The sequence below is a fragment of the Aquarana catesbeiana genome, linkage group LG02, assembly GCF_042186555.1.
Source record: "Aquarana catesbeiana isolate 2022-GZ linkage group LG02, ASM4218655v1, whole genome shotgun sequence".
In the NCBI taxonomy this organism is placed as follows: Eukaryota; Metazoa; Chordata; class Amphibia; order Anura; family Ranidae; genus Aquarana; species Aquarana catesbeiana.
In genome coordinates this window covers 223,817,987-223,844,398 of record NC_133325.1, presented here as the reverse complement: position 1 = coordinate 223,844,398, position 26,412 = coordinate 223,817,987, and positions in this window count along the sequence as shown.

Below are 26,412 nucleotides of genomic sequence, written 5' to 3'. Positions count from 1 at the left end.
ACACTGACAAGTCTGCAAATGACACTGGGGCAAGGCTACACTGACACTGGGCAAGGCTGCATTGACACTGACAAGGCTGCAGATGGACACTGATAAGGCTGCATTGATGGGCATTTAAATGTAAGTTTTTTTTCTTAAACTTTTCTCCTAAAAGTTTTTTTCCCTAAAATTCCCTCCTTGTGGTGCGTGTTATACGCCGATAAATACGGTAATTATTATTTTATCAATTTTTATTGCTTTTATTAATCGTGGACCCAGGATGAATACCAGTACAGTATCCCCCACTTATACGCTTATATATTATCTACTTTTGTGAGTAGCCATTTGGCTGTTTTGTCTTGTTCAATTAAACAGAAGTTCTTTAATACTGCACTGAGTTTGGCACACCTTGTCCTTTTCTATTTCTGCTTTATAGAGCTATGCATATGTATAGAAGGTAGGGCCTGAAAATAACTCAAGCCCAGGGCCCCCACCACCCTAAGTCCTGCCCAGCCCACACATATATGATTACACAAAAAGAAAAAAAACACAGAAGCTGAATTCATGTGTCTAAAAATAAAAACAACATAATTCATTAATATCACTTCAAAACATTTATAAATGATACTAGTGGGCTTTTGTGGAATTCAGTTTGAAAGTGACTGCTCTGACTTTTTAGCTTGTATGTATAAATGCCAAGCAATAGTCAGTTCTGTAAAAAAAAAAAAAATCAAGTGATTGTAAATGCATGTATTTCTTAAGTAACATACAGTACATATCATTCTTACATACTCTGTGCAAAGGTTTTGCACAGAGCAGCCCTGATCCTCCTCTGTGTCCCCTGACAGTGCTACTGTCTCCTCCCCCATGGAGAGTGCCCACCTTAGCAAGCCATTTGCTCTTGGGGCAATCATGCCGTTCGCTCCGAGCCAGCTCTGTGTGCCCTTTGACACACAGAGTGTGGCTAGACCCCACCCCATTCCCTCTTCACTGTCTCTGATTGTCAGTAGTAGGAGCCAATGGTACCTGCTACTGTGTCTGAGCCAATGAGGAGTGATATAGCCAGGAAAGCTGCTGCTCTTGTGCACATCGCTAGATTGAGATTGAGCCAAGGGGGAGAGCTGCACAGAGAATGTTTTTTTTACCTTAAAGAAGTACTACAGCTTTTCCTCCCCAAAATAACAGATGAATTGTGCATGTAAATGAATCACATCCCCACTGTCAGTTTGTGTGTAACTTACCTCCTTTAGTTGTATACAGCAGGTTTCTGTGTCTGTGATGTGACTCCTTCTCCTGGTTAAATTTCAAAGTTCTCTGACTTCCTGCTTCCTCCCTTTTTCAGCCCTGATACTTCATGTACCATGATCCTTTAAGCTTCTATAGCTTGAGGACGGGCTATGAGAGTCACTTACCAGTTCTGGGAGTTGATGGGAGTTCTGGGAGTTGATGTGGGTCCCAGGGTTACTGGAGGTGTTTCTGGGCCTTCATGTGGGTGGTGAACGGTGTCGTACCTCCTCCTGTATCATTTCTTGCAGCTTGTCAAAGAATAATGGCTTACTGCAAGATTACAGAGGAAGGGCTATGGTATGGCGGGAACTGAGAGGTGGCACTCTCCATGTTTACAGTGGTTGGCGTATTTAACTGGGAAGGAACTAATTCTGATTGTGATCCATTAAATCCTGCCCAGTAGGGATGAGCCGAACACCCCCCTGTTCGGTTCGCACCAGAACATGCGAACAGGAAAAAAGTTCGTTCGAACTCGCGAACACCGTTAAAGTCTATGGGACACGAACATGAATAAACAAAAGTGCTAATTTTAAAGGCTTATATGCAAGTTATTGTCATAAAAAGTGTTTGGGGACCTGGGTCCTGCCCCAGGGGACATGGATCAATGCAAAAAAAGTTTTAAAAACGGCCGTTTTTTCAGGAGCAGTGATTTTAATAATGCTTAAAGTCAAACAATAAAAGTGTAATATCCCTTTAAATTTCGTACCTGGGGGGTGTCTATAGTATGCCTGTAAAGGGGCGCATGTTTCCTGTGTTTAGAACAGTCTGACAGCAAAATGACATTTTGAAGGAAAAAACTTATTTAAAACTACCCGCGGCTATTGCATTGCCGACAATACACATAGAAGTTCATTGATAAAAACGGCATGGGAATTCCCCAAAGGGGAACCCCAAACCAAAATTTAAAAAAAAATGACGTGGGAGTCCTCCTAAATTCCATACCAGGCCCTTCAGGTCTGGTATGGATATTAAGGGGAACCCCGGCCAAAATTAAAAAAAAAAAATGACGTGGGGTTCCCCCTAAATTCCATACCAGACCCTTCAGGTCTGGTATGGATTTTAAGGGGAACCCCGCGCCAAAAAAAAAACGGCGTGGGGTCCCCCCAAAAATCCATACCAGACCCTTATCCGAGCACGCAACCTGGCAGGCCGCAGGAAAAGAGGGGGGGACGAAAGTGCGGCCCCCCCTCCCTCCTGAACCGTACCAGGCCACATGCCCTCAACATTGGGAGGGTGCTTTGGGGTAGCCCCCCAAAACACCTTGTCCCCATGTTGATGAGGACAAGGGCCTCATCCCCACAACCCTGGCCGGTGGTTGTGGGGGTCTGCGGGCGGGGGGCTTATCGGAATCTGGAAGCCCCCTTTAACAAGGTGACCCCCAGATCCCGGCCCCCCCCCTGTGTGAAATGGTAAGGGGGTACATAAGTACCCCTACCATTTCACGAAAAAAGTGTAAAAAATGTTAAAAATGACAAGAGACAGTTTTTGACAATTCCTTTATTTAAATGCTTCTTCTTTCTTCTATCTTCCTTCATCTTCTGGTTCTTCTGGTTCTTCTGGCTCTTCTGGTTCTTCCTCCGGCGTTCTCGTCCAGCATCTCCTCCGCGGCGTCTTCTATCTTCTTCTCCTCGGGCCGCTCCGCACCCATGGCATGGGGGGAGGCTCCTTCTCTTCTTCTTTTCTTCTCTTCTTCATTTTCTTATCCGGGCCGCTCCGCAATCCATGCTGGCATGGAGGGAGGCTCCCGCTGTGTGACGGCGCTCCTCGTCTGACAGTTCTTAAATAACGGGGGGGGGGCGGGGCCACCCGGTGACCCCGCCCCACTCTGACGCACGGTGACTTGACGGGACTTCCCTGTGACGTCACGGGGAATGCCACAGGGAAGTCCCGTCATGTCCCGTGCGTCAGAGGGGGGCGGGGTCACCGGGTGGCCCCGTCCCCCGGTATTTAAGAACTGTCAGACGAGGAGCGCCGTCACACAGCGGGAGCCTCCCTCCATGCCAGCATGGATTGCGGAGTGGCCCGGAGAAGAAAATGAAGAAGAGAAGAAAAGAAGAAGAGAAGAGCGGGAGCCTCCCCCCCATGCCATGGGTGCGGAGCGGCCCGAGGAGAAGAAGATAGAAGACGCCGCGGAGGAGATGCTGGACGAGAACGCCGGAGGAAGAACCAGAAGAACCAGAAGATGAAGGAAGATAGAAGAAAGAAGAAGCATTTAAATAAAGGAATTGTCAAAAACTGTCTCTTGTCATTTTTAACATTTTTGACACTTTTTTCGTGAAATGGTAGGGGTATAAGTACCCCCTTACCATTTCACACGGGGGGGCCGGGATCTGGGGGTCACCTTGTTAAAGGGGGCTTCCAGATTCCGATAAGCCCCCCGCCCGCAGACCCCCACAACCACCAGCCAGGGTTGTGGGGATGAGGCCCTTGTCCTCATCAACATGGGGACAAGGTGTTTTGGGGGGCTACCCCAAAGCACCCTCCCAATGTTGAGGGCATGTGGCCTGGTACGGTTCAGGAGGGAGGGGGGGCTGCACTCTCGTCCCCCCCTCTTTTCCTGCGGCCTGCCAGGTTGCGTGCTCGGATAAGGGTCTGGTATGGATTTTTGGGGGGACCCCACGCCGTTTTTTTTTTTTTTTTTTTGGCGCGGGGTTCCCCTTAAAATCCATACCAGACCTGAAGGGTCTGGTATTGAATTTAGGGGGAACCCCACGTCATTTTTTTTTTTTTAATTTTGGCCGGGGTTCCCCTTAATATCCATATCAGACCTGAAGGGCCTGGTATGGAATTTAGGGGGACTCCCACGTCTTTTTTTTTTTTTTTTTCATTTTGGTTCGGGGTTCCCCTTTGGGGAATTCCCATGCCGTTTTTATCAATGAACTTCTATGTGTATTGTCGGCAATGCAATAGCCGCGGGTAGTTTTAAATGAGTTTTTTCCTTCGAAATGTCATTTTGCTGTCAGATTGTTCTAAACACGGGAAACATGCGCCCCTTTACAGGCATACTATAGACACCCCCCAGGTACGAAATTTAAAGGGATATTACACTTTTATTGATTGACTTTAAGCATTATTAAAATCACTGCTCCTGAAAAAACGGCCGTTTTTAAAACTTTTTTTTGCATTGATCCATGTCCCCTGGGGCAGGACCCAGGTCCCCAAACACTTTTTATGACAATAACTTGCATATTAGCCTTTAAAATTAGCACTTTTGATTTCTCCCATAGACTTTTAAAGGGTGTTCCGCGGCATTCGAATTTGCCGCGAACACCCCAAATTGTTCGCTGTTCGGCGAACTTGCGAACAGCCAATGTTCGAGTCGAACATGAGTTCGACTCGAACTCGAAGCTCATCCCTACTGCCCAGCAGCAGTACAGCTAGCTTTCAGAATAGGCTGTGTATAAAGTGGTTTCCTTCTTGAATAATGCTGTTATCTGTGAGGTGGGAGATTTGGACTCTTCTTGTAGGTGTGACTGGGTGGGATTGCATGTTAATCAGGATGTATTCAGTCCCACCCACCATCAGAGCTGTGAAGGAAGTTACATCATTTGCAGAGTCTGAAAGACTACAGAGGGGAGTGTTATAGACTCTAGCTGCTGCAGGAAGGGGCTGTGGAAGGGACAGAGTCTATCAGCAGGATACACAGAGTGTCACATCATACTAAGCCACAACAAAACCCAGAATATCAGGGGATCTGCAGACAACAAATACCCGGAAGTAATTCCTGGAGTGTCGTCGCCGGCCAGAGCGGGGTACAAGAACTGCTGCGGGGGCTCCGATCTACGGTAAGTATGTTATGCATACTAGATCATTATGCCTTTGTCTTGCAGGTTTTTGTGACAATCTTTATAATCTATAATAAGAAAACAAAGTAGATATGGCGCTGTTCTGCTGCTATCACATAGTGGTATAAAAATATATAGGGTGTTTCCTTTGAAAAATCCTAGAGACTAAGAAGATATTACACCATGTATTGATAAGTTTTACCAAAGTGTATAAACCAACCAAAAATTACTTTACATTAAAGCTAAAACCAAACAAAGCAAGTGATTCCTGGTGCAAAAAAATCCGTATAACCGTTAAGGAGGAATTACTAAGCAAAATTGTGATACTTGCTGAACCAATCTAAAGTGCAATTGCAAATGATATGCTTACATAAAACTTTCCAAAGTGCTAATTATTAAAAGCACCAAACAAGCAGATTTCCTAGGTCTGCATTTCTATAGTGTCTATTATCCATATAACAAGTGAAAAAAAAACATAAAAAAAACAGGACTGCTGGATGATGAAAATATGAAAGTGAATAAATGAAAATAAAAATAAAAAATAAAAAATAAAAATAAAAAGGTAATAAAATAAAAATAAAAATATAAAAATAAAAATAACGATAATAATATTGAATTTTAAATTATAAAGTGCTCTTGTGCCCATGAAGGAAATCCTCTTTATAGTCAGATGGACTTTTCAGTGAGTGAACACACCGTGCATATCTTAATTCGTGTTCCTATTGCAGCTGCACTCACCATATTCTTCTCCCCCTACTGGGGTTAAAAGCATCCACAGTATGTGCCACTGTGTAGCAATAATGAAAGAAGACCGTCCTTAGTGCTGGCTATGAGGAGATTCCATTATAGTTGTATACCATGGAAGAGAGAGAGAGAGCCTAAATAGTGTGATACTGTTTCAAACTATTTTATTAACAAACGCATGGAAAAGTATTCACATACGGTAGCATTAACAAAGGCATTTGTTGCTGACACCAATGCTTGTGACAGAAAGTGATGCAAAGACGTAAGTTGACTCCACCCTATGCATTTCCTCACTCCGACATCATCTGGATAGTTTGAAACACGGTGCACGGTGTGTTCACTCACTGAAAAGTCCATCTGACTATAAAGAGGATTTCCTTCACAGGCACAAGAGCACTTTATAATTTAAAATCCAATAATATTATCGTTATTTTTATTTTTATTTTTTTATTTTTATTGTATTACCTTTTTATTTTCATTTTTTATTTTTTATTTTTATTTTCATTTATTCACTTTCATATTTTCATCATCCAGCAGTCTTGGTTTTTTGATGTTTTTTTCACTTGTTATATGGATGGACAATATAGAAATGTCGACTTAGGAAATCTGCTTGTTTGGTGCTTTTAATAATTAGCACTTTGGAAAGTTTTATGTAAGCATATCATTTGCAATTGCACTTTAGATTGGTTCAGCAAGTATCACAATTTTGCTTAGTAATTTATCCTTAACGGATATATGGATTTTTTTTGCACTAGGAATCACTTGCTTTGTTTGGTTTTAGCTTTAATGTAAAGTAATTTTTGGTTGGTTTATACACTTTGGCAATACTTATCAATACACGGTGTAATATCTTCTTAGTCTCTAGGATTTTTCAAAGCAAACACCCCATATAATCTTATACCACTATGCGATAGCAGCAGAACAGCGCCATATCTACTTTGTTTTCTTATTATGTATCATTGCTCCACCTAGTGGTAGTAATTAGTAGAGGCAGCAGTTCTAACCCCCTCCAACCCTTCAATAACATTTAGTCTGTTGTGCAGAGATTTTTCTCTATTTCAATTTTTATAATCTGATGGGAAGTATTGCAAAAAGGTGCTTCCATATATCAAGGTACAGTGACCAAGCAAAGGGTAAAGTTTTAGTGACACTACTATTTTTTCAAGGGAATTGTGATCATTCTTGGCTAAGCATGGTATTTTGTATATAGACCTAGCCAAATAGTGTTTTAAAGCACATATCAAGCTGTACAGAAATTTACAAATATGTCAATAGTTCACTTTCAAACTGCAAACATAAATTCATTGTAAATTCTTATAGCATGGTAGTGCTCTTCCCCTTAAACAATGAGGCTGGTTAACATTTCAATCTCAGGGTTCAGTCTTTGGTATATGGTGGGGCATTATTCTGTTAATGTCAAAATGGTGGTAGAGTTGTGATTGCCTTAATTATGTGAGCATTGTGAACAAGTCCTGGGAAATTGATGACCACATTTCTGATGAACATATTTGTATCACAGACTAAAGTCATTATTTATTTATGCATTATTTATTACCTCCTGTGAATTGAGTTTGACGCCTGTTCATGTGGTATTTACCAAGAGTTTTCCACCTTTTACAGTAAATACCGCAAAATGCTATAGTGAATTGTCAGTTTCAGGATTGCATGTGATATTTATTTCTACATACCACATGTGATCTGGTTTTGTGAATGGAGCCAACTAGCTCCTAATCAGTGCACGTTTAGGAGAATTAATTTAACCTACAGGTAAGCTTTATTGTAAGCTTACCTGTAGGCAAAAATTAATAAAAGAGTTTACAACCACTTTAACCCTTTTCCAGCCAGTGTCATTAGTACAGTGATGGTGTATAGTATTGATGTCAGTGGCAGTTAGTCAGTTCTCATTCAGTGTCAGTTAGTGTCAGATTGTCCACCACACTTTTGCAGTCCCATTATAAGTTGCTGATCACCACCATTAGTAGTATAAAAAATTCCAGTGTATACAGTCAGGTCCATAAATATTGGGACATCGACACAATTCAATTCTATACAAACTGTTGTAATTCCTACACCGTTCACCTGATTTGGATGTAAATACCCTCAAATTAAAGCTGAAAGTCTGCAGTTAAAGCACATCTTGTCTGTTTCATTTCAAATCCATTGTGGTGGTGCATAGAGCCAAAAAGAATAGAAATGTGTCAATGTCCCAATATTTATGGACCTGACTGTATATACCATAGTTTGTAGAAGCTATAACTTTCATGCAAACCAATCAATATACACTTATTGGGATTTTTGTTTTACCAAAGACATAAAGCTAAATAAATTGTGGTCAACATTTATGATGAAATTTGATTTTCTTAAATGTGTTTGGTGGATATGGTTTTTAGCAGAAAGTACATTTTTGATTTTTTTCTAAATTTTCATAATTTTTTTGTTTATCTAATAAAAAATAAAAAAAAAAAAAAAACACCTATGATCAAATACCACCAAAAGAAAGCTCTATTTGTGAGAAAAAAAATGTAAATTTTTCTAATTACCAGTTAAAGTAGGTACAGTGCTAAATAGCAAAAAATGGCCTGTCATGAAGGGGGTAAAACCTTTCAGAGCTGAGGTGGTTAATTGAGTATTGTACTACTGTAAATAAATAGTGCTCATATAAATCTTTTCCATTCACTATCATTCTTCACTTAGTATTTAATTGCCGTATTTATCGGCATATAACATGCACAGGCATATAACACGCACCTTAATTTTAAGAGGGAAGTTTCAGGAAAAAAAACTTCCATTTTAAATAAAGATTTTTGAAGCAAAATAAGGGTCAGTGCCTATCAATGCAGCCTTATCAGTGTCCATCTGCAGCCTTGCCCATCATTGCAGCCTGATCAGTGTCCATCTGCAGCCTTGCCAATCATTGCAGTCTGATCAGTGCCCATTTGTAGCCTTGCCCATCATTGCAGCACGATCAGTGCCCATCTGCAGCCTTGCCCATCATTGCATCATGATCAGGGCTCATCTGCAACCTTGCCCATTATTGCAGCATGATCAGTGCCCATCTGCAGCCTTGCCCATCATTGCAGCATAATCAGTGCCCATCTGCAGCCTTGCCAATCATTGCAGTCTGATCAGTGCCCATCTGCAGTCTTGCTAATCATTGCAGTCTGATCAGTGCCCATCTGCAGCCTTGCCCATCATTGCAGCCTGATCAGTGCCCATCTGCAGCCTTGCCAATCATTGCAGTCTGATCAGGGCCCATCTGCAGCCTTGCCAATCATTGCAATCTGATCAGTGCACATCTTCAGCCTTGCCAATCATTGTAGTCTGATCAGTGCCCATCTGCAGACTTGCCCATTATTACAGCATGATCAGTGCCCATCTGCAGCCTTGCCCATCATTGCAGCATGATCAGCGCCCATCTGCAGTCTTGCCCCTCTTTGCAGCATAATCAGTGTGCATCTGCAGCCTTATTATTGCTGAAATAAACAGAGCTGGATCTCCCGTGTACTCAGCTCTGCTTGCAGTCCCGCCCAGTCCCAGTCCCACCTCTTGGCCTGGCTCTTATGATGGACATGACACCGGTCCAATGGCGGGACATCAATGCTAGGAGGGGGACTGAGCATGACTGCGAGCAGAGCTGAGTACACAGGAGATTCGGCTCTGTTTATTTCGGCGGCGCTTGTTCCCTCCTTCTTCGAAGCAGCCATTTGGCGTATAACACACACACACTATTTTCCCCTGATTTTAAGGGGGAAAAAGTGCGTGTTATACGCCGATAAATACAGTATATAATATCTCTCCAAGGCAGCCAACTTTTAGATTTTATTATCTAAGAATACTTCATTATATTCTTTTTTCTTTTTTTAAGCTTTCAACCTGTCTAGCCTTTAGGAACCAGTAACATAATGACATTTTCTCCTAATCCTAGTGAACTGCCCACATGGAATGTTATTAATCCTCTGGTGATGATGGAAACTTAAATAGGGTATAAAACTATTCTTGTCTGACTCCCCTTAATACAAAAAGTGTAATTTTTCATAATGATAGTAAGATTTTGTTTTGAGGAATTTTGAACATTGCTTCAGACATGTTACAGTCCCCGTGGTTAGGGTCTTGTTTCTCTTGAGCTCTTCCAACCTTGTAGAGAGTTCATACACATGTAGCACAGGGGTTTTGCTACCCAAGTTATCATGTTAAGTAAGAGTTTGGCTCCCTCTAGTGTCCTTTTTAGTTTCTGTGAACAATTTCTGTGAAGCAGCGTTACAAAGCATTGTGGGAGATGTAGTTTAATGAAGAAGTGACTCTTGTGCTAAATCAATCTGGGAACTACTGACCCACAATGCCCAGTTCACCTACCCAGAATGCCAAGTCACAGAACAGCCTGCTGGGTAAGGAGATAAAAGTACAGGCGTGGCAGGTTTTCGGTGTCTCTGGACACTAGTCAACACACAGCAAGAGGTCTGTGTGTGTGCCCAGGGCTGGAAGAGCCTGCGGCCTACAGCGGAGAGCAGATCACCCGCCCCAAAGGGATCCTTGTGAATGGCCCTGCTGATTGAGCAGGAGGATCGGTCTGCGCTTTGGAGCATTTGAAGTCATCTGCACCTCAGCTATCCGGAGGAGCAATACAGCATGGCGGAGCCATCTTTCGCCAGACTGAGACGCCAGGAGGAGAGTCTGATCTCATTTATTCACAGGCTGCATACAGGCTGCATACAGTGGAACTTTAGGATTTGTTTCTCTGTGCTATAAGGTCAATACTGAACTATACCCGCTGCTAAGGAGGAAGTATTATAAGTGCCTTATATTTGCAAGTACACAATTACCAGCGCATCACTTATCCTACAGTTTGCTTTCTACTTGTTGCCCTGTTTGGATTTACAAATACTGCAGTCTAATACATAAGCTAGCTGAAGATTCTGAAGACAAGGAACTTTATTCATCTTCTACAAAGCATCACAGTTTACTTTGCATTTGGAACATTGCATTACAACCTAGGGGGAGCCCTTGAGTACACGATATATACATTGCATTGTACTGTTGCATGTTCATGACATTATACTGCAGATCTGGTGTGTGCTTTGAGGTTTCAGTGGTAAGGTGCTTAATATAAGTTTTGAAGGATATTGGGTACTTGTCCCACTGTGCACCTGTCTGCATATACTCTCTATGGTGAACATTAAAGCTACGGTTTCATATATACATTGTCTGTTATCTGTTGTCATTTATTAACTTTAGGTTATCACACTGTTCCTTGTGTTTCAATTTCCATTTCAGTAAACTTTCTGAATGGTTAATTGATATTCTGTGTGAGTGTCTATCTATTATTACAGCTGGTGAAGTGACGGGTTCCAAGGTTACGGTAAATATACTGTATAGTGTATAATTACTATGTTCTCTTTACTGCTGGGTCCCACACTCACATCACTATACAGGTATGCCAGAGGGGTTGAGACCCTTCTTGGGGTTGAGAGGCAGGGTGCAAAATTGAATATTTATCAGCAGCTCCTTCAGGGGTAGTGCTACACACACAATTGTGTGAATGTGTGGAAGGTATAGTTTGTTATGTGGGAACAAGCAAGAGAGACTCTGGGAGACTCTGGATTATCTTTCTCAAATAAGGTTGTTGTGACTCAAAAATGAGCCTGTTCTGTGGAAATTTACAGTTTTGGAGGTATAGAGGTTTACAGAAGTGGGTTTGACTGGTATTTATGAGGAGTATGGCATATAATAATCACTTCTTTGCATAAATGAGAAAAATGATATCAATGTATCCTGAACTGTAAACAATTTAGCACTTTCCTTCTTACTGTAAAATGGACATGTACATATTGTCAGGGCTGGGCTCAGCCCTTCCTTCCCTGGGCTGGCCGCTCAGCTGTCGGCTAAAAGCTTTTATCTCTCCACAGTGACTCACCTATTGATGATATCCTGCTCATCAGTCCTGCCTACTTAAGCCGTCCAGTCCAGATGATCTCTGCCTTCACCTTGATCACATTTCTAGAGACGCTCTCCTGTGTTCCTGTTAAAGATTTGCTTGGCTAACATCCCTTCTGGCTCCAGACCCTGCTTGCTGTTCTACTATGCTGTTCTCTGGCTCCCTGATGTTTGGGCTTGTCTGACTATCTGTTCTGGTTCCTGAACTCCTGGCTATGTTTTGACTATGTTTACTCCGTTTACCTTTTTTTATTATCAATAAACATGTGTGTTTTAACTGTACTTCTGTCTCAGTCTGATTCATGGTTTCTGATAAATATTCATTACATTTAATATACTTGGCTTATGTTCTCACTACATGAGACAGTGGTCTGGATTCTTCCAAAACAGTCTAGGAAATAAAAAGAGTTTCTCTCCTTACTGAAGCACGACCTAGTCCCATAGCCATTATTAAAAGGTTTATTACAAAAACCCTAAATAGAGATAGGATCTCTCTACCATTGGCATTGGAATATCCTGGTATTGGATTGTGTCCTGAGAATCTTTGTTGCTGTTTGACCTCCTATACTGATTTACATAGTACTTTGCGTACATTGATAATGTGAGTGCACAAATTGTTGGTTTTAATTACATTTTTTAATAAAAAAGAACACTAAGAGCTCATTGTTCCTACAGATATTTTAATCACACTTGGGAGCGCATGGGTTACCAAGATATTGATAGATCCATAATGCAGTCATGCAGATTATAGCAATACAATTCTTTTGACATTCTGTAAAAAAGGGGCCATCAATTTTAGTGAGTTGCTTTCCAGTAGGTGGTGGTGAATGGGGCAGATATCCCCTAAGTTGTACTATATGCACCAGTGACAAAAGAAACTCACATGATTAAAACTTTATCATCTTTGGGGACTTTCTGTGTTTTCACATTACATTATATATGCCATTTCAGTAATTTTATATGTAAAGTTTTTTGAAAATATTCACAGCTGTGAAGCATTGTTTATTTCTGTTAAACAACTACTTTTTGTATGAGTTATATTAAAAGACTTGATAATCTGTTTTGTTTAAACACATAATTGGACAGATTCTATTCAACAGTTTAGCATACAGTGTAACATCTTTGAACTTAGTGTTCTATGTACTGTATAAGTACATGTGTTCTACTAAAATATATTTATTGCATAAGGTACTGTGTGTATGTAAAAATAAACTGCATGGTTAATGTATTCAACATTTGATTGTTAAGTGAGATGCTCCAGATTGCAGAATTATTTACTGACAACACTCAATTAATTTATGGTCACTTTCCAATGCTTTATTTCATAAAAAACTGAATGTGCTCTAATATATTTGTTTCAAAATATGTTTATTTTTGGGCTGCTAAGAAAGGTTTTTGTGTTGTGCTAAGAAAAAAATAATAAATGAAAACTTTTTTAAGTTAAGTCATAATTAGAAAATCGAAAAGTTACAATTATATTATAAACCTTAAAACAAATAAAATGTTACAGCTTAAACTAGGAACATTGATTGCTAAGAAATATCTGCTTTTGTGAACTGTCTTATTTATAATTAATGAATATCTAATTTACTGTTAATTCAGATGGTGTTAATTAATCTGGCCTGATAACCTTGGAGAAATACATTTGATCTTCCAAGGTACTTGAAAACAGAACCTGTATCTGATTCTCAAACATTCTTATAACACAGTTGATAAAGAACCATGAGGTTGCACTAAAATATAATTTTTTAAGTTCCTGTTTCATAAAAGTTAGTTTCTCTGAACTTTTGTGAAAATATATGTGTCACTGGCGCAAAAACTATCCTATCAAAAATGGTGTAAGTGATATTTATAGCTGCTGCATCCAAAAAATTTTTCAGAGAAAAAATTAAATTAAAAGTGCTATGTGAGTGGATGCGCTGCTCCCATCTGTGCTCTCTATATTGCCTGTGTATGTGCTATCTCAATAGCCTAATTTGGTTCACCATCCACCTAACAGGTTATATCTCATTTATACAATAATCATATGTTTGTATAATTCATCACATGTGAACAACAACTTAATCCAAATACTTTAAATCATATAAAAAGTCCAGTGACATATGTCACATCATGATAGACTCTTCTTCATATGTGTTGCGAATCATCCGTTATAATTGCCGTGGGCGGCGTGCTCTTGTGTGTGGTATCAGATTAAAAGTGACTTAGTGCTTCACCACCACCTGTGAGATTTGCCACTCACCAGATTAATCTTTAAAACTGCACCTTTGGTTCATTAACAGGGATAACCACTCCACTCAAAGGAAACTTTTCTCCAATATCTATACCAGGTCCTCAATGTTCCTCATGCAAACGGATAAAAAACCATCATCGCGCAATAACGTTTAAAACCTTTATTCCATACATAAAAAACACTTTGCACTCACATTTCCAAGTGCCATTAGGCCGGCACCGAGCTTTTCCCGCAGTTAAGGACGGGTGGGCACTGCAGCCCGGTTCGTCTAGTGTGTGCTAGATGGTCTCCGTTGCCGCTTACGTTTCCCCTGTTTGCGTTCGCGTCCTCTCCAAACCCCGTTCGTTCCCGGTCACGTGGGTACGATAATCTCCCAGCAGCCTCTACGCGTTTCGCAATCAAATTTGCGTCATCAGGAAGCTGCTGTGTGATTGGTTCTCATTCTATTTATATTGTGTGCGGGCGGAAATTGTTTTACCGCCATCTTGGATGTGGGAATTCCCTTAGTTCCGTTCTATTGTGGCTTTCTTTCTCTTAGCGCCATTTTGCTTATGGGCAATTCGCCCATTCCGTGATTGTTCATTGCACCCGCTGTTTCCCCCTCTACCATTGTTAATGCTCATTCCAATTTACCTATTATTATATTAGTTGTATATGAATGGTTATAAACTAACCCGTCCGTATCTGCTGGAGAGGCTCTCACATGTTAAAAAATACATAGATACATGGCCTTTGTTGGCCTTTATATGCTTTAACTAAAAAAACTTTTTATGCACATTGTTATTCCATATTTGATTACCGCTAGATCTATAATATGGAACAGCAAATCCTTACCCTTTCTAAAATAATTTTTTACATAGCAACTATCCAGAAAATGAAATTAAATTAAAAAATAAAAAATAAAAATAAAAATAAAAAATAAATAAATAAAATGAAATGAAGAAAAAAATGAAATAAAGAAAAAGAAAAAATAAAAAATAATAAAAATAAAAATAAAAAATAATAAAAAATAAAAAATAAAAAAATGTAAAATAAAGAAAAAATAACATAAAATTGAAAAAATATGAAAAATATAATAAAAATAAAAATAAAAATAAAATTGAAATTAAAATTAAAATAAAATTAAAATAAAAATAAAAATAAAATTAAAAAGATAAATAAAATAAAAATAAAAATAAAAATAAAAATAAAAATAAAAAATGAATAAAAATAAAAATAAATATGAAAATAAATGTAAAATAAAAATGAAAAAAATAAAAATAAAAATAAAAATAAAAATAAAAATAAAATTGCTAAAAATATGAAAATATAAATTGATTTTAGTAATTTTCCAAAAAACAGTTGATGTCAAGTTCCACGTTCAACCCCTGTGGCCTCATCGTGTCCATTTTGAATATCCAGTGGGTTTCGTTCTTTGAAACCTCCCTTCTCATGTTGGTATTCCTCCAATTGCGTTCTATTCTGTCTATCCCATAAAATTTTAAATGTTGGGGGTTTCTGCCATGTATGTCCCTAAAGTGTTTTGATACACTATGGTGTTTAAATCCTTTTTTGATATTTCTGACATGTTCGCCTATTCTAATTGACAAAGCTCTAGTTGTTCTGCCTACGTACTGTAGTCCACAACTGCACTCCAGTACGTAGGTGACATGTGTACTACTACAGGTTATCAACTTTTCTATTTTATATGTCTGCTTGTTGGTATTTGACCTAAAGTCTGTTATTTTTTTGTCTTTTTTATTGGTGGATCTACAGGCTTTGCACTTTCCGCATCTATAAAATCCCTTCTGATTAAAAAAATTTGACAAACTTTTGGGAGGGTCTGGCACATTTTTGACTATTTTGTCCCTGATCCTTCTTGCTTTTCTATATATAAATGTTGGTTTTCGGGGTAGTACTTTACTCAGTTGTGGGTCGCTACTGATGATGGGCCAGTTGTTCTTTATAATATCTTCTAATTCCTTATATTGAGTATTAAAACCCGTGATAAATGGTATATTGTCATCCTGGTTATTTTTCTTTGTTTTGTTACTGAGAATTGCTTCCCTATCAATGTTAGCCACTTTTTCACGTGTATTCTCCAGTATACTCCTTTTATAACCTTTTTCTATGAACCTGTCTATCAGGATATTCGTCTGTCGGAAATAGTCCTCCATTTGGTCACAATTCCGTCTAATCCTGATAAACTGGCTCTTTGGAATGGATATTTTCCACTGGGGGTGGTGACAGCTCCCCATTGGTATGTACCCGTTCCGGTCCGTTTCTTTGAAGTGTGTTCTGGTCCCAAGTGTGTTTTTATTTTTATATATTTCTAAGTCCAAAAAATTAATTGTTTGTTGATGTACTGTAGCAGTGAATTTTATGTCATATTGGTTGCCACCAATATGCTGAATGAACTGTTCCAACTCTTCGTGGCTTCCCTTCCATATTATCAGGATATCGTCTATGTAGCGTTTGTATAACAGCAAATGTGGCCAGCATCTTCCGTAAATTTCTTCCTCCTCCCATTTACTCAGGAAGATGTTGGCCACACTCGGTGCATACTTGTTTCCCATGCCTACCCCTTTAATTTGTCTATAGTATTTATGGTCGTGCCAGAAAAAATTATTCCCCATGGCCATTCTTAATCCCTCCAAAATAAACCTCCTTTGTTTTAATTTTAGGTCCGATAAGTTTTTCATTCCCCATGCTACTGCTGCCAGGGCATCGGTTTGTTTAATGTTGGTGTACAACGACTCCACATCTAGTGTTACCAATAGTGTGGAGTTGTCTACCTTTAGGTTTTTTAAATTGTTAATAACATCTTTACTGTCTTTAAGAAATGACTTCCCTTCTCCTGCTATAGGTTGGAGGAATACATCTAGGTACTCTCCTAACCTAGAATGTATTGACTCAATGCCACTGATTATGGGTCTCCCTGGTGGCTTGGTTTTACTTTTGTGAATTTTGGGGACTTGATATATCACTGGTATTCTTGGGGCCTCTGTCAATAAGTATCTTCCTTCTTTTTTGTTCAGGATTTTATCCGCTATACCCTTGTCTAGGTACTCTTTTAATTTCTTTTTTAACTCTCTGTTTGGATTCTTTTTTAGGGGTTGGTAGGTACTTGGATCCTTGACTAATCTTTCCAACTCTTTATAATAGTCTTCTTTTGTTAGGATCACTACACCCCCCCCCTTATCGGCCGGTCGTATTACTATGTTTTTCCTTTTTTCTAGTTTCCTTAATCCCTGCCATATTCTATCCTTACTACTTTTTGTTGGTTTAATGTTTCTTATCTCCTTTTCCACTAGCCTTTTGAACACCTCTATGTGTTGGTTAGTGGTAGACCTGGGGTTGAACGTGGATTTATTCCTCAACTTGCTATGTTTATATACCGTATCGGTATGTTGGTGTTGTGATTCTTCTTTTTCCAAAAAATATTTCTTTAAATTTAGTTTTCTGATAAACTTTTGTAAATCAATAAAAGCTTCAAATTGATTAAAAGTTGCCTTAGGTGCATATTTGATTCCGCTGTCTAATACTAATAGTTCTTCCTGGGTAAAGGTTACATCTGTTAAATTGAAAATACCCTCCCCTAGTTTTCTCTTTTCCTTTTTGCCTCTCCCTCTACAGCCTCTTTTTCTCTTTGGTTTGTACTTTCTCCAGATTCTTGGGGGTTCCTGCTCCAACTCCCCCTGTTGGTTTGGAATACTGGCATGGGTGGTTTGTACGGTTCTCTCCAGTCCCGCCATTCCCCCTGCCACATAGGTGGGCCATAGTTGGGATTATAATTTGAATAATATCCCCTTCCTCTACCCCTGTACCCTCCTCTCCAAGGCCTGGAATATTGACCCAAAGGAGGAGGGTAGGTGGGTGTGTTCATCGTTCGATTTTCGTGTTCGGGTTTTTTATTCACCTTTCTCTGATTGGTAGTTGGGGTGTGTGCTGACTTCCCAATTTCTCTTCTTATTAGATTTGCCTTTGGGGTACCCGGTGTGTCATTGGTTCTTTTGTCTGCATCTACATCCCTGATGTTCACCTCCTCACTCAGGGATGTGTTTGCAGAGTTGGTGGGTGTTTCCTCCTCCTGCCACCTATATACTTTCCCTTCTACATAATCTTTTTTGTCCCTTTGATATTTCTTAACTTTTTTGTTCTTTACTTCATTATCCAATTTGGTTAGAAACTCTTGTAGTTTTGCCACTCTAGTTTTATACTCATTTGTTTCTACATGTGGTATCATGTTATCCCTAATGGTGCCAATGGTGGATTCAATCTTTTTTAATTTGGTTCTCCTTCTTTCAATTATGATTTCTAACAGTTTATTTTCACAACCATTGAAAAAATCAAACCAAGTTCTGGATAGATTTTCATCTATTATTCCATCATTGGGGCCTAAGTCCCATCTGAGCCTTCTTGGGGTGATTTTAGCCTCTCTATATTGATCCAATGTGTGGATATCCCACCATATTCTGATTTGCTTGTCCATGGCATTCTTTAAGTGTTTAAAACTTTGTTCCAAGCTGAGTGCTGTGGTGTTATCATAATTATGGAAAAGTTCGCCCAGATCTAACTTGCGATTAGCTAGAAATGAGAAAACCTCCATGTTATGCTGCCCGTGAAAAAAATTATATATATATAAATATATATAAATAAAAAATTTGTGAAAATATATGTGTCACTGGCGCAAAAACTATCCTATCAAAAATGGTGTAAGTGATATTTATAGCTGCTGCATCCAAAAAATTTTTCAGAGAAAAAATTAAATTAAAAGTGCTATGTGAGTGGATGCGCTGCTCCCATCTGTGCTCTCTATATTGCCTGTGTATGTGCTATCTCAATAGCCTAATTTGGTTCACCATCCACCTAACAGGTTATATCTCATTTATACAATAATCATATGTTTGTATAATTCATCACATGTGAACAACAACTTAATCCAAATACTTTAAATCATATAAAAAGTCCAGTGACATATGTCACATCATGATAGACTCTTCTTCATATGTGTTGCGAATCATCCGTTATAATTGCCGTGGGCGGCGTGCTCTTGTGTGTGGTATCAGATTAAAAGTGACTTAGTGCTTCACCACCACCTGTGAGATTTGCCACTCACCAGATTAATCTTTAAAACTGCACCTTTGGTTCATTAACAGGGATAACCACTCCACTCAAAGGAAACTTTTCTCCAATATCTATACCAGGTCCTCAATGTTCCTCATGCAAACGGATAAAAAACCATCATCGCGCAATAACGTTTAAAACCTTTATTCCATACATAAAAAACACTTTGCACTCACATTTCCAAGTGCCATTAGGCCGGCACCGAGCTTTTCCCGCAGTTAAGGACGGGTGGGCACTGCAGCCCGGTTCGTCTAGTGTGTGCTAGATGGTCTCCGTTGCCGCTTACGTTTCCCCTGTTTGCGTTCGCGTCCTCTCCAAACCCCGTTCGTTCCCGGTCACGTGGGTACGATAATCTCCCAGCAGCCTCTACGCGTTTCGCAATCAAATTTGCGTCATCAGGAAGCTGCTGTGTGATTGGTTCTCATTCTATTTATATTGTGTGCGGGCGGAAATTGTTTTACCGCCATCTTGGATGTGGGAATTCCCTTAGTTCCGTTCTATTGTGGCTTTCTTTCTCTTAGCGCCATTTTGCTTATGGGCAATTCGCCCATTCCGTGATTGTTCATTGCACCCGCTGTTTCCCCCTCTACCATTGTTAATGCTCATTCCAATTTACCTATTATTATATTAGTTGTATATGAATGGTTATAAACTAACCCGTCCGTATCTGCTGGAGAGGCTCTCACATGTTAAAAAATACATAGATACATGGCCTTTGTTGGCCTTTATATGCTTTAACTAAAAAAACTTTTTATGCACATTGTTATTCCATATTTGATTACCGCTAGATCTATAATATGGAACAGCAAATCCTTACCCTTTCTAAAATAATTTTTTACATAGCAACTATCCAGAAAATGAAATTAAATTAAAAAATAAAAAATAAAAATAAAAATAAAAAATAAATAAATAAAATGAAATGAAGAAAAAAATGAAATAAAGAAAAAGAAAAAATAAAAAATAATAAAAATAAAAAATAATAAAAAATAAAAAATAAAAAAATGTAAAATAAAGAAAAAATAACATAAAATTGAAAAAATATGAAAAATATAATAAAAATAAAAATAAAAATAAAATTGAAATTAAAATTAAAATAAAATTAAAATAAAAATAAAAATAAAATTAAAAAGATAAATAAAATAAAAATAAAAATAAAAATAAAAATAAAAATAAAAAATGAATAAAAATAAAAATAAATATGAAAATAAATGTAAAATAAAAATGAAAAAAATATAAATAAAAATAAAAATAAAAATAAAAATAAAAATAAAAATAAAATTGCTAAAAATATGAAAATATAAATTGATTTTAGTAATTTTCCAAAAAACAGTTGATGTCAAGTTCCACGTTCAACCCCTGTGGCCTCATCGTGTCCATTTTGAATATCCAGTGGGTTTCGTTCTTTGAAACCTCCCTTCTCATGTTGGTATTCCTCCAATTGCGTTCTATTCTGTCTATCCCATAAAATTTTAAATGTTGGGGGTTTCTGCCATGTATGTCCCTAAAGTGTTTTGATACACTATGGTGTTTAAATCCTTTTTTGATATTTCTGACATGTTCGCCTATTCTAATTGACAAAGCTCTAGTTGTTCTGCCTACGTACTGTAGTCCACAACTGCACTCCAGTACGTAGGTGACATGTGTACTACTACAGGTTATCAACTTTTCTATTTTATATGTCTGCTTGTTGGTATTTGACCTAAAGTCTGTTATTTTTTTGTCTTTTTTATTGGTGGATCTACAGGCTTTGCACTTTCCGCATCTATAAAATCCCTTCTGATTAAAAAAATTTGACAAACTTTTGGGAGGGTCTGGCACATTTTTGACTATTTTGTCCCTGATCCTTCTTGCTTTTCTATATATAAATGTTGGTTTTCGGGGTAGTACTTTACTCAGTTGTGGGTCGCTACTGATGATGGGCCAGTTGTTCTTTATAATATCTTCTAATTCCTTATATTGAGTATTAAAACCCGTGATAAATGGTATATTGTCATCCTGGTTATTTTTCTTTGTTTTGTTACTGAGAATTGCTTCCCTATCAATGTTAGCCACTTTTTCACGTGTATTCTCCAGTATACTCCTTTTATAACCTTTTTCTATGAACCTGTCTATCAGGATATTCGTCTGTCGGAAATAGTCCTCCATTTGGTCACAATTCCGTCTAATCCTGATAAACTGGCTCTTTGGAATGGATATTTTCCACTGGGGGTGGTGACAGCTCCCCATTGGTATGTACCCGTTCCGGTCCGTTTCTTTGAAGTGTGTTCTGGTCCCAAGTGTGTTTTTATTTTTATATATTTCTAAGTCCAAAAAATTAATTGTTTGTTGATGTACTGTAGCAGTGAATTTTATGTCATATTGGTTGCCACCAATATGCTGAATGAACTGTTCCAACTCTTCGTGGCTTCCCTTCCATATTATCAGGATATCGTCTATGTAGCGTTTGTATAACAGCAAATGTGGCCAGCATCTTCCGTAAATTTCTTCCTCCTCCCATTTACTCAGGAAGATGTTGGCCACACTCGGTGCATACTTGTTTCCCATGCCTACCCCTTTAATTTGTCTATAGTATTTATGGTCGTGCCAGAAAAAATTATTCCCCATGGCCATTCTTAATCCCTCCAAAATAAACCTCCTTTGTTTTAATTTTAGGTCCGATAAGTTTTTCATTCCCCATGCTACTGCTGCCAGGGCATCGGTTTGTTTAATGTTGGTGTACAACGACTCCACATCTAGTGTTACCAATAGTGTGGAGTTGTCTACCTTTAGGTTTTTTAAATTGTTAATAACATCTTTACTGTCTTTAAGAAATGACTTCCCTTCTCCTGCTATAGGTTGGAGGAATACATCTAGGTACTCTCCTAACCTAGAATGTATTGACTCAATGCCACTGATTATGGGTCTCCCTGGTGGCTTGGTTTTACTTTTGTGAATTTTGGGGACTTGATATATCACTGGTATTCTTGGGGCCTCTGTCAATAAGTATCTTCCTTCTTTTTTGTTCAGGATTTTATCCGCTATACCCTTGTCTAGGTACTCTTTTAATTTCTTTTTTAACTCTCTGTTTGGATTCTTTTTTAGGGGTTGGTAGGTACTTGGATCCTTGACTAATCTTTCCAACTCTTTATAATAGTCTTCTTTTGTTAGGATCACTACACCCCCCCCCTTATCGGCCGGTCGTATTACTATGTTTTTCCTTTTTTCTAGTTTCCTTAATCCCTGCCATATTCTATCCTTACTACTTTTTGTTGGTTTAATGTTTCTTATCTCCTTTTCCACTAGCCTTTTGAACACCTCTATGTGTTGGTTAGTGGTAGACCTGGGGTTGAACGTGGATTTATTCCTCAACTTGCTATGTTTATATACCGTATCGGTATGTTGGTGTTGTGATTCTTCTTTTTCCAAAAAATATTTCTTTAAATTTAGTTTTCTGATAAACTTTTGTAAATCAATAAAAGCTTCAAATTGATTAAAAGTTGCCTTAGGTGCATATTTGATTCCGCTGTCTAATACTAATAGTTCTTCCTGGGTAAAGGTTACATCTGTTAAATTGAAAATACCCTCCCCTAGTTTTCTCTTTTCCTTTTTGCCTCTCCCTCTACAGCCTCTTTTTCTCTTTGGTTTGTACTTTCTCCAGATTCTTGGGGGTTCCTGCTCCAACTCCCCCTGTTGGTTTGGAATACTGGCATGGGTGGTTTGTACGGTTCTCTCCAGTCCCGCCATTCCCCCTGCCACATAGGTGGGCCATAGTTGGGATTATAATTTGAATAATATCCCCTTCCTCTACCCCTGTACCCTCCTCTCCAAGGCCTGGAATATTGACCCAAAGGAGGAGGGTAGGTGGGTGTGTTCATCGTTCGATTTTCGTGTTCGGGTTTTTTATTCACCTTTCTCTGATTGGTAGTTGGGGTGTGTGCTGACTTCCCAATTTCTCTTCTTATTAGATTTGCCTTTGGGGTACCCGGTGTGTCATTGGTTCTTTTGTCTGCATCTACATCCCTGATGTTCACCTCCTCACTCAGGGATGTGTTTGCAGAGTTGGTGGGTGTTTCCTCCTCCTGCCACCTATATACTTTCCCTTCTACATAATCTTTTTTGTCCCTTTGATATTTCTTAACTTTTTTGTTCTTTACTTCATTATCCAATTTGGTTAGAAACTCTTGTAGTTTTGCCACTCTAGTTTTATACTCATTTGTTTCTACATGTGGTATCATGTTATCCCTAATGGTGCCAATGGTGGATTCAATCTTTTTTAATTTGGTTCTCCTTCTTTCAATTATGATTTCTAACAGTTTATTTTCACAACCATTGAAAAAATCAAACCAAGTTCTGGATAGATTTTCATCTATTATTCCATCATTGGGGCCTAAGTCCCATCTGAGCCTTCTTGGGGTGATTTTAGCCTCTCTATATTGATCCAATGTGTGGATATCCCACCATATTCTGATTTGCTTGTCCATGGCATTCTTTAAGTGTTTAAAACTTTGTTCCAAGCTGAGTGCTGTGGTGTTATCATAATTATGGAAAAGTTCGCCCAGATCTAACTTGCGATTAGCTAGAAATGAGAAAACCTCCATGTTATGCTGCCCGTGAAAAAAATTATATATATATAAATATATATAAATAAAAAATTTGTGAAAATATATGTGTCACTGGCGCAAAAACTATCCTATCAAAAATGGTGTAAGTGATATTTATAGCTGCTGCATCCAAAAAATTTTTCAGAGAAAAAATTAAATTAAAAGTGCTATGTGAGTGGATGCGCTGCTCCCATCTGTGCTCTCTATATTGCCTGTGTATGTGCTATCTCAATAGCCTAATTTGGTTCACCATCCACCTAACAGGTTATATCTCATTTATACAATAATCATATGTTTGTATAATTCATCACATGTGAACAACAACTTAATCCAAATACTTTAAATCATATAAAAAGTCCAGTGACATATGTCACATCATGATAGACTCTTCTTCATATGTGTTGCGAATCATCCGTTATAATTGCCGTGGGCGGCGTGCTCTTGTGTGTGGTATCAGATTAAAAGTGACTTAGTGCTTCACCACCACCTGTGAGATTTGCCACTCACCAGATTAATCTTTAAAACTGCACCTTTGGTTCATTAACAGGGATAACCACTCCACTCAAAGGAAACTTTTCTCCAATATCTATACCAGGTCCTCAATGTTCCTCATGCAAACGGATAAAAAACCATCATCGCGCAATAACGTTTAAAACCTTTATTCCATACATAAAAAACACTTTGCACTCACATTTCCAAGTGCCATTAGGCCGGCACCGAGCTTTTCCCGCAGTTAAGGACGGGTGGGCACTGCAGCCCGGTTCGTCTAGTGTGTGCTAGATGGTCTCCGTTGCCGCTTACGTTTCCCCTGTTTGCGTTCGCGTCCTCTCCAAACCCCGTTCGTTCCCGGTCACGTGGGTACGATAATCTCCCAGCAGCCTCTACGCGTTTCGCAATCAAATTTGCGTCATCAGGAAGCTGCTGTGTGATTGGTTCTCATTCTATTTATATTGTGTGCGGGCGGAAATTGTTTTACCGCCATCTTGGATGTGGGAATTCCCTTAGTTCCGTTCTATTGTGGCTTTCTTTCTCTTAGCGCCATTTTGCTTATGGGCAATTCGCCCATTCCGTGATTGTTCATTGCACCCGCTGTTTCCCCCTCTACCATTGTTAATGCTCATTCCAATTTACCTATTATTATATTAGTTGTATATGAATGGTTATAAACTAACCCGTCCGTATCTGCTGGAGAGGCTCTCACATGTTAAAAAATACATAGATACATGGCCTTTGTTGGCCTTTATATGCTTTAACTAAAAAAACTTTTTATGCACATTGTTATTCCATATTTGATTACCGCTAGATCTATAATATGGAACAGCAAATCCTTACCCTTTCTAAAATAATTTTTTACATAGCAACTATCCAGAAAATGAAATTAAATTAAAAAATAAAAAATAAAAATAAAAATAAAAAATAAATAAATAAAATGAAATGAAGAAAAAAATGAAATAAAGAAAAAGAAAAAATAAAAAATAATAAAAATAAAAATAAAAAATAATAAAAAATAAAAAATAAAAAAATGTAAAATAAAGAAAAAATAACATAAAATTGAAAAAATATGAAAAATATAATAAAAATAAAAATAAAAATAAAATTGAAATTAAAATTAAAATAAAATTAAAATAAAAATAAAAATAAAATTAAAAAGATAAATAAAATAAAAATAAAAATAAAAATAAAAATAAAAATAAAAATAAAAAATGAATAAAAATAAAAATAAATATGAAAATAAATGTAAAATAAAAATGAAAAAAATATATAAATAAAAATAAAAATAAAAATAAAAATAAAAATAAAAATAAAAATAAAATTGCTAAAAATATGAAAATATAAATTGATTTTAGTAATTTTCCAAAAAACAGTTGATGTCAAGTTCCACGTTCAACCCCTGTGGCCTCATCGTGTCCATTTTGAATATCCAGTGGGTTTTGTTCTTTGAAACCTCCCTTCTCATGTTGGTATTCCTCCAATTGCGTTCTATTCTGTCTATCCCATAAAATTTTAAATGTTGGGGGTTTCTGCCATGTATGTCCCTAAAGTGTTTTGATACACTATGGTGTTTAAATCCTTTTTTGATATTTCTGACATGTTCGCCTATTCTAATTGACAAAGCTCTAGTTGTTCTGCCTACGTACTGTAGTCCACAACTGCACTCCAGTACGTAGGTGACATGTGTACTACTACAGGTTATCAACTTTTCTATTTTATATGTCTGCTTGTTGGTATTTGACCTAAAGTCTGTTATTTTTTTGTCTTTTTTATTGGTGGATCTACAGGCTTTGCACTTTCCGCATCTATAAAATCCCTTCTGATTAAAAAAATTTGACAAACTTTTGGGAGGGTCTGGCACATTTTTGACTATTTTGTCCCTGATCCTTCTTGCTTTTCTATATATAAATGTTGGTTTTCGGGGTAGTACTTTACTCAGTTGTGGGTCGCTACTGATGATGGGCCAGTTGTTCTTTATAATATCTTCTAATTCCTTATATTGAGTATTAAAACCCGTGATAAATGGTATATTGTCATCCTGGTTATTTTTCTTTGTTTTGTTACTGAGAATTGCTTCCCTATCAATGTTAGCCACTTTTTCACGTGTATTCTCCAGTATACTCCTTTTATAACCTTTTTCTATGAACCTGTCTATCAGGATATTCGTCTGTCGGAAATAGTCCTCCATTTGGTCACAATTCCGTCTAATCCTGATAAACTGGCTCTTTGGAATGGATATTTTCCACTGGGGGTGGTGACAGCTCCCCATTGGTAT